Raw genomic sequence first — 10,432 nt, forward strand, 5'->3', positions numbered from 1 at the left:
CAGGTCAAAAGCTCCCATTTCAGTTGCCTGTAATATATCATTCTAAAGGATCAGTTATGATCCTTCTTGTAAAGATTCAGTGTAATAATTCTACAGTAGACCAGGCACAATTACTGACACCTGTTAGCATCTTAGTCTAGAAAAGGAAAATTATTAGATGACTTCATTTGCTTTCTGAACAAAGAATTTGTTTTGCTTTAACAGTTCTTGATTTGCTAGAAGGCATCTCACCGATGTATCTACTCTGCTACAATATTTAATTCTAATACACCAGAAAAATCTGTTGTCTTACAAGACTAGACATAAGCTGTACACTGTTGTGTGCAAATAACCGTTTCCTTGTGCTGGGATAAATAGCTACATAATCACATCACTGATAATATAGAAACAGACTTTAGAATGGAGAAGTGCAGGGTTATAGTTAGAGTCATACCATGTTTGTAACTATCAAAATATTTATTGGAAATTACAAAATTTAAATAATTGCTATACATTATATACACACAGCTACAATTTTAGAAAATAAGGTTTCATAGTTGACAAAGTTCAAGAGAAAGTTCAACTACATCAATACTGAAGTTTTCTTGAAATCCAGACTTCATTCTCTACACTTTAGTTGCTACGTCACTTCATTCAAATGCAAGCACAGTACTTCACACATTGGAGTTTGGGTACACTCCTTCAAATAAATAATTGATAAATACAAAAACTTCAGATTGGGCAACAGGGTTGGACCCCTTTCCTCATTCTTCCTCAAACTTGGGAGCATTTTTAATGCGAATGATATTGTTATTTTACCTCTTCTCTTTCTAAGTAACACACACAAAAGTTGTCCTTACTCAGAAGCGCCATGGAGTCTCCGCTAGAATGCCAGGATAGAGAGACGATCTGGAAGTCACCTGCAGAAACAGGTCAGAGTTTGTCAGCAAGAAGCTGACAGTCCGCCCTCTTACTCTAGGAAAAGGTAGCTGCAGTCAGTCACTCACATTGCAAAAATACCCTCCCCATCTCGGAAGCCTTAACAGGGTGCTCGATTTTGTTGCTGCTGCAGTAGAGCCAATCTGTTCTCCGATACAGCAGTGCAGGTAAGCTGCATTACTGCCTCTCTCCCCCAAGCCTGCAGTTACTTTGTACTCCATATACAAGCATAGATTTTGTAGACTCGTCATTTTAACACAAAGAGATGACACATGATTGTTCACCGGTGCAGAGCTGCATACCCCGATGATATTGCCACTCCTTGTGTAGAGGAAAAAGTTGAATCTTTGCGATCTCTTTTCTGTTTAATATGCAGAAAGGCAATTATGTGATTCGAGCTAATGGCCTGGTATCACTTACTGCCAACCATAAAACTTCTCATCACACAGGCTGACTTAAGAGTTCAGGTTCACGTATGTTCTTCTATCTTTCCGCATCAAATTTACCTTGCACATTTTTCCCCATTAGAGTTTTGTTGTAGTTTAGTTGTCTTCAGAATACCCAAAAAAATTATAGGCATTTCAGAGTCTTATTTCAACACTTGGCATTCTGCACAACTACAGTTTCTATGTAAACAAACTGATATGAATATAAATCTTGAGAAAGAATTCAACATACCGTACAATTAAAGCAACAATTAAATCACTGTTAGCCCCTGTGCTCTGTCCTTGCTACATTTTATCATGTTTGCTATGTCTCATTATGAACTTTTTTGAAGCTAGAAATACCTGTTTTTAAAAAGCTCCAAGAACACATCTGAGCCATTTACATGATAATGCTCGCAACGATTTAAGTGGAAAAATATTTTGTAAATAAGAAGCTGATGATGGTTTGTGGAAGTTATTGCAGGCAGCCTTACCTTCCATTGGAACCTGCACTGACACACAGCCAGCTGGGGACCATAAGTAGACTTTGCTATTTCCTGTACATACAGCAAGTCGAGGTTGTCGCGGATCCCACTGGAAAGATTGGATCGCACACAGCTGCTCTAAGACTACAAACAGTTTCAGCTTTTGAACGTCCCAGATCCAGACAGCATTAGGAATGTTATCTGTAAGAAGGAAGAGGTAATCGTGTAAATACCTGAGGGATGAAAAGATCACACTTTTTTTGTTTTAAAGAAATGGGCACTAATTGAGGTCGAACACAACACAAACCATTTAGGTACACCACAGATTTAACACCACTAGAGCTTTGCCTAGCAGCGCCTTCAATTTTCCCTTGGAAATACTGCAAAAAGGATAAAAGAAGTGATTTAGTTTGTCTTCCAGTCCTTCACTGGCTTTTATCAAATTATTCACAGTTATGCTGCTGTTGATGGGTTTTGCGTCTGAACCACAGCTTTTGCATCCAGACATAAACAGCCTTTCAGGACCATCGAGGGGAAAGATTAAAGGTTAATTCCATGACTTTCACTATTTGAGGTAATCAAAAGCCCCCCCCCAGCTTGTGAAGAGTTCTGCCTTTCAAGAGACACTTGCTGTAAATGGAGGAGGAAAGATTTGTGTATTTCATTGTCTAATACAGTGAGCTCGCATACATTTGAAGAAATATAAAAACCATACTATTTTCATTAAATGCAAAGCCAAAACTGAGTTAACGCACTGATAAGCGGTTCTGGCAGCTCACAATACTTTACGTATGCTAGAAGACATAGGCTGAATTTCCTCTGTAGTTACACGTTTGCACAACGGAGAGCTGATTTTAAATAGGGCCACGAGTCTTCTCATAGTGCAAAATAACTGACCAACTATTGTCCTCATTTCTTTTATGAAAACACACCACAGACAATGAGTAGGTTTCCCCTTTAATATAGGGCAGTAGGAACTTACCATTTTTGGTTGCCAGGAAACAGTTATCTGGACTGAATGCCAACATCCCAATTCCCATTTTGGGATTTGCCCTGTCAGCAACTGGTTTGATATACTGTAAAGAAACTGGCACCTGGGAAATGTCATCTGGAATTTGAAATAAAAGTACTTCACTAAGCAAGCCTGAATGGACAAAATATTTAAATTCCAACTGTTAAAAAACCCCCTCGTCTCTGAAGTGATAGGACCGTATTTTACTCTTCTCCAAGACGTTCCAATCAAAAACTTCAATTATTTTAAGATATTGCATCTTCATATAAACAGCTTACTATTCTTGCCCCTCTACAAAAAAAGAAAGGCCGGAAATCCAGGCAAGTCTGAGACTAAACTATGAAAAAAAGGAGAGATCAAGTTTTCCACTACCTTTTTGCTAGTATTTCAAACAAACACCAATGCAAAACAAAGATGATTTACAGTACCACAAACAATAAGACAGTAAAAAAAAAAGAAAAAATACTAATCATACGTTGTCTGCCATCTCTTTAACATTTCAAAGCCTGTTGTCTGGAAGCAAGTTTAAAGCATTGCTATGACTACAGCTTCTTAGACAAAAGCCAAATGGCCTTTTTCATGCTCTGCTTTTTTACATAACCTCATACCCAAGGGATTAATTACCATCGTAAAACAGACAGCAAGACTGTAACACCTTCTGATTATTATTTTTTTTTAAATTATTGGAACCGCCACACACTCCAATAAGATTCTTAATTGCAATAGTTCATCTGATTCCAGCAATTATCTGCAATGGTTAAACTAAGTCATGAAATAACATTGCATAGATTGAACAATCAGAAAAAAATCCACACAGTGTTAAGACAACTTTTGCAAGCAACTCCAAGACTGAGATCTGGCTGCTATTTCTACACCCGAGCAATTACAGTTCTTTTCTACAATATCCCGCCAGTCTTTAAACCTGCCTTCAAACCACCAGGCAGACCGCATCTCCTCTAGCAGGGTGCTTACTGCTCTTGGAGCTCTTCAGTTAACTTGGGAGCCTTCAGCAGAGCATCCAGAGGATCCGTTCCAATATCAAAGAGGCAGAGTTTGCCTGTAATGTGTATTTATAGAAAGACTTCACATGGCAAACTCAAGCGTCTCATTTCAGTAAACTTTGGCTTACATTTACTTTGTGTGCTGAAGAGAGAACTAGCCAATGCTCTTGTTGGAGGGAAAGAAAGTCTCTCTGTTTCAACAGATGGGGATTTCTCCACTTCTTTATACACAATCTACAAAGAAACAAGTGAGAGTTCTACAGAAGGGCCTCAGAGAATTTGAACATGGGCTATTACCAAATCATCCACATCCCACTAGCTCATTTTCAAGTGTATTATCTCTCAGCATCCCCCAGTTCATCAATGGAGGAAAGGGCTTCAGTAGGCAAATACCAAATCCAGCATTCCCAGTGAATCATTTGCTATTTAGAACCATGATCAGGAAAACACTCCTGTGACAAATAACCAAACCTTGAAGTCTACGAAGAATGAGCCTGCCAGAGCACACCTCATTCATTATTCCTGAGAGCTAAATCTGGCAGTATAATAAATCATCTTCATTACAATGGGAACATAGATTTCATTTTTGCAAGAAAGAATCTTTAATTGGATACTATCATAAATAAATGTGAGCAAAGTGCAACATTGCAGAAGGGAACAGCAAAAATATTTTAATAGTGTGCCTACAACATATTATTCCCAAACGCAAGCACCAGGATAAAATGCACCAACTGCAATTCCTGTCTGTGTAGCAGAGATTAACAGAGCTATTTCCATTTGTTTTCCATTACATATTTTACACCTAACTGGAAGCAAGGGCATTTTTCAGTTGTGAGAAGTTTTGCTGAGGTGCATTTAATTGATCATGCCTTGCTTCTGGTTAAGAGGCATCAACACAGTCATGTGAATATTGCAGACTTACAGTCTACACACGTAAACTCTTACAGGATACCTGTCCGGACACAAGACTAGTCCTTCCTCTGCAGTGGCACGTAGCACTGCTACACTGTGTGTTCTTTTTACCTTGATGGATGAGAACAGCTTGTGATTTTCGGAACAAAAGCTACAGCTCTCCGCCTGCTGCCAACTACCCAGAATCTGTTGGGCCTTGCATATACATGTATGCAAGGATAAAAATAAATGATGACAGACGTTTACAGGAAACGCTCTTTAGGTGAGCTGGCTGAGCTTGTACATACAAGATGTAAATCTGATCACAATCCAGTTCCAATGCTGTTTAAAGTCACGGATTGTATAAAGCTGAGACAAATCTCTCCTGTTAAATTTCTCAGTTTGCCATCATTCGCATACCCAAATCTGTAACGCAATCACCGTGTACATCAAAATACACTGGCATATGACAGAAGTCATCTGAGAATCTATTAGTGCTAAAGCTGAGAGGATCGTATGTGCGTATTCCATCAAACTTGAAAGGATTCCTCTCTTTTTCTTACATCCCCAAATTTTCATGCAATTTCCCAAGCCCTATTTACATATTAGGAGGGGAAAAAGCAAGGCCTCCAGAATGAAATGTATTTACTAGCATCTTTCAGATACAAATAGCAGCATCAAAGTGCTGCTAATGCTTCAATGGATTCTGGATCCATACTTACAGTCTTGGCATTAGCAATAGTTGCTGGATGCTCAAACTCTGTGATCTTCTTCCAAGTTACGTGGTTCAAGATACGCACCTAATTCAAGAAAGCATTGCAAGACAAAACTGTCATGATGAAGTTCTACAAATGGTTTACATAAAAAGAGAGAAAATAAATCTATTTCTTACCTTTTCATCATAGCTGCCAATTGCCAAAAATTGACTGCTGGGACTCCACGCGATTGATTTTATGCCTAGCGACCATTCATAAGCCCGATACGTGGATAGCAGTCTGCCATCAAGGGAGTACAGCAATATTTTATACTGAAACATAAACAGATTAATTCTAAAGACTAACAATATTGTTAAAAGCCACAGATAGGCAAAGCCATACCTTCCAAACTCTCCCTACTTAAAACATAGCAAGTTAAATACAAAGAGCACGGTCTCTTATCTGTGACTTGAGACAAGAGGCTCTAGGCTTCCAGTTTGGCTCTTTTGGCACTCACAGAACACATCCACTCTGTCCCCAGGAGCCCAGATGCCCCACCAGGCCTGAACTATGGCCCATCCAGCCCAACGCTCTTCAACAACATCAGTAGCAGATGCCATTATGGAAGACTGTCATGCTCCTTCAGCATCTGCAAGCCATCTGATCAGGGATGTTACAACCCTGCCCATTCCCAGGGGTATTTGTTTTGATCATGCTGCCCGTAACTTTATGGCCACAGAAGGACACTTTTCTATACCTAGAAGTTCACCTACTCAGAGCAGAAAGGATAGCAATTTATATATTCCTTGCTAACTTTATGGATGAATACTTTTACTTAACTGTAAAATTACTGTGCAATGCAATGCAAAGTAAAACGGTAGAAGAGTCTTACAGAAGAATTCTTTCATTATTCTTTCATTATTTCCATAGTGGCTTCTGCAATGTTTAAAATCACTTTTTTTCCCCCCCAAGATAAATTGGAAAGAAAGCTAATAAGATAGTTTGCTGTCATTAAAGATTTATGTAACAGTTTGACACATGCTTGTGAGGACATCCACTACCAATAGAAGTATAATATTTAAAATGGTTTGAGTTCAGCTTTTGTTATGTTTACAAGAAAAAAAAAAACCACTAGTTATTTTAGTTACTGCTTTGTACATGGCGGCTACAAACCAACTCGAACTCTCCAAGAAAACAATCTGCTTTTTCCTCGTACCTCCAGACATGTATCCCACACTGCCAGAACACAGCCATTAGGAGCCCATTCAATCCCAAACAGATCTTGCGTTTCAGCGTCAAAATGCTGCCCCCAAAAGAGAAAAAAGAAAACTGTTTGAAATATTATACTAACAAATACTGTTGCATCTGACCTAACATAGTCCTCAGTTTTATCCTTTGAAGTGCTACCACAAATGCAAAAGAGCCTTTTGTATGCTAGCGTAGAAACAGAATATTTTCTATATGTAGAAACAGTTATATTTTCTTTTGTAATAGTATGCTGCATTCACTGTTTCTTTGGTTTGCCTTTACAGAAAAAGCAAAAAATTGCTATACCTTAAAAAGAACAGCACTTCATAAGAAAATAAAAGTAGTTACACTGAATCAGTCAAGAGATTTAGCTAGCCTAATTCCTTGCCTCAGAAAGACCGGTACAGGATCATTAGGGAAGAGCTTGGGAACATGACAAGCATTTAGTAGTATTTCCCAAATTTTGCTATCAGCTTCTAATGAGACTCAGAATTCCTGAACCAGAGGTGACACTGTGTACAGACTAGTTCTTAATGGGTTTTAATTTCTCAGATCCATCTGGTCCCCCAAGACACGCTAGTGTGCATCCTTCAAAGACTAGTCTCACTGTTAAACAGAAGATAGGGCAATTTATATTATACATTCCAAATGATCACTTATCACTTTTTCAAGCATTTGATACTTTCATTATTATTAACGTAGCATAGTTTATTGTAAATAAGCTCAAACAAGAATTTAAAGGCGAGCTTTTGCATTCCATCAGAAATTCTTTACGTGCATATAGTATATGTTGGCCTCCTGAATAGAACACTGCTACAGAAGTATGCCTGCAGGCCAATGAAGGAGTCAGATGCTCGATAGAAAATGCATTGGCAAGTCTAAAAATCAGACTACCAAAGTGAGTTTAAAGCAGCATGCAACATATGCTTGTAGTCTGTGCAGCAGCAGTGGAAGGCAAGGACATATCTTACTCTCAGTAGCTGCCAGTCGCTGCACACAAAGATGCTAATGAAGTCCTTGCAGTCACGTCTTTCTGCTACTGCCATATAGCGGCCATCCTTAGTGAAAGCTATCCCTGCCAGTGAGACAAAGTTAATTAAAAAAAAAGAAAAAAAGAGAAAACAAGACAGAAGAGCTGACAATTCTTCAATGAAAAGCAGTTACTCCCAATTCAAAGGAGAAGTAAAAAAAGAAGGAAAAATATCTTCACAGAAGATCACATTAATCAAGGCAATGCATAGTTTTACTAATTTGCTTGTGTTGGCAATTCTTAAACTTTGAATATACTATTTGTAAGGATGCAGCTTCACAGCTATTGCAGAACTTCAGCATGCTTCAGAAAAACCACGTTTGATTACTGACAGACAGTTGTTATATAAAAACAGCAGATTTCAAATAAACAGTTCGTTTAGTCTAGCTAAATGGATTAGCTATGCAACCATTGGTACTCCACCGACTTCCAGGCGTTGGTCCCCATCCACTCTCATTTTATATGTAATACATAATTGTCTTTGTCATATATGGGATATTACTACAGACAAACCTCAGGCAGGAAACTGCTAACCACAGCCATGTGGCTCGACAGTCCAGACACGAGCCTCCCTTTCAAGTCTTTTCATGTGTAAAAGATGACAAAAGCCACTTTGGATTAGTGTTTTTCATCACCAATGCATCCAGCTTAATTTAATGTCTTAAAGGACCCTTCGGAGGTGAACACAACAGAAAGATGCGTATTTGAAGAACAGGCACATAGATCAGATGTAATCCTTCATTCACAGCGAGAAGGTGACAACCCCAGAGCAGATCTTAGTGCACTGGCGGCAGGTGGCACACAGGCGCTGGTCTCAGAGACCGGAATCCCTGAGGGGGAGCTAACCGCCCCCCCAGCAGGGAGGGTGCCAGAGCCCGTTCTGAAACACTTGTTTCATCATTACACATCAAATTCATTTTCCCTTTCTGCCATATTAAAAAACACCATTCCTGTGTTAGATTTGTGACACTTACCCTGCTGACAAGCTTTGGGATACTTGATGTAAGACACAGATTTCGTACACAAGGACCACACAGTTATCCGCAGCTGTCAGAGAAAAGAGACAAGGAAATATTTGTTTATTTTGGGAGATAAAAAACCAAGTAAATAGAAACCCATAAACCTAATTCAAGAACACAGAGTAGGTCAATATACCTCTGGGGTTAATGAAACTTTGCAGCTATTCTAGGTAGCTCAAACACAAAGCCCTAAGAAGTAACTGCAAGGAATTATCTCCCAACTGCCTTCAGTTAGCAAGGTTACTTATTCCAAATTAACATTACAGGCACACCGAATACTCTAGAGGGGTATGAGATGCAGAACACCAATATGGAGAAAAGCTCTTCATTAACATTGAAGTTGCTGACATTAGCATGAATCTAGCTACATGATTGCCAGTGTATCATACATAGACACTTTCCAGTTGGAAAAACAGTTTCATCACAGGCTCTGGAAGAGAGATGAAAAGGTTCTTGCATTTATGAATGGATGAGACGTTACAGCAGCTTAAGAACATCATATCTCTTGGGACAAGGCTACTAAGTATGAAAATTTAGCTGTATTTTTCAACTTATAGACACACTCAGCTTTGACAGCCACTTTGCATTTTGCTCTTCCCTCCTCAGCCACCCGCAAGAAGGCAATACTATGTAATTACTGAAAGAATTAGAAAAGAACCAAAATATGGTATGCAAAGCAAGGCACTAAACATCTCGTTTGGGGTATTTCTGGAGGCTTATGCATCCATAAAACACAAAAACTGCAGGGAAGGCAGTCAGCTGCAAAACAAGCCTCTCCACAGCTCTTCAAGGTCACAGCCTGCATTCTGGAAGCTCTGCGTTGCCATCTGCAGATTATTCAATTAAAAACAAATACTTACTCTCCCTTAGCAACGGCAGCCACACCAGACATATGTGCATTAATCAGTATGTCATGTGAACCTTTGCATTTATAGCTGGAGTGAGGAATGTTTCCAGTGTAATTTTTTTCTTGTGTTTTCTTACATTTTATTGCATCAAGATAAGAGATTCTAGAAGAGACACAGGTAAAACTATTTTTGCAATAAAGCACCATGGTCATAAAGCTACCTTTCTGATTCATTATGTAAGTAAAACTTCAGCACTGTCTACTGTCTCATCATCCTCCTGCATCGGATGCAGGCCATCAGCACCACCAGCAGTCTTGGGAGGCAGTTTCCGCTACACTTTTTTGCGTGTTTGTCCTCAATGCACGTTTTCCTTCTCTGAAGTAATTGATACTATTCAATGGTGACAAAGGACTCCAAGGTAGCGTCCTATGTATCTGTTCTACGTGGCAACACATTGCAACAAAACTTGAAGGGGTTTTTTTATTGCTGACTTTATCATTTTTGCCAGAAAGCACGATTCAAGTAACTGACATGGTGTGCAAACCAAGTTACAGAATCCAAATAAATGCTGCCTCCCTCCAGAGATACGCGGAGTCCCAAAGCAAAAGAGCAGCATTAACTGTTCTCCCACCTGCTTTTTATAGACAGAAGAAAATTTTGAGATTTGAGGAGACAACAGAAATCAGTTTTTTAAAAAAAATTTATTACAGGAAAGAGCACAACCAGGTCGGATTCCAGTTCACTTCTATCCAAAGTTAAAAAAGGTATTGGACCACTATTTAATGCAGTGTTTATTATTCTCTTCCTTTTACAGCTACGAAATTACAACTAGGCATCTATAGTACCAGCTTTAGGTTCAG

This window comes from Pygoscelis adeliae, unplaced genomic scaffold, assembly GCF_000699105.1.
Source record: "Pygoscelis adeliae isolate BGI_AS28 unplaced genomic scaffold, ASM69910v1 Scaffold213, whole genome shotgun sequence".
Taxonomy (NCBI): domain Eukaryota; kingdom Metazoa; phylum Chordata; class Aves; order Sphenisciformes; family Spheniscidae; genus Pygoscelis; species Pygoscelis adeliae.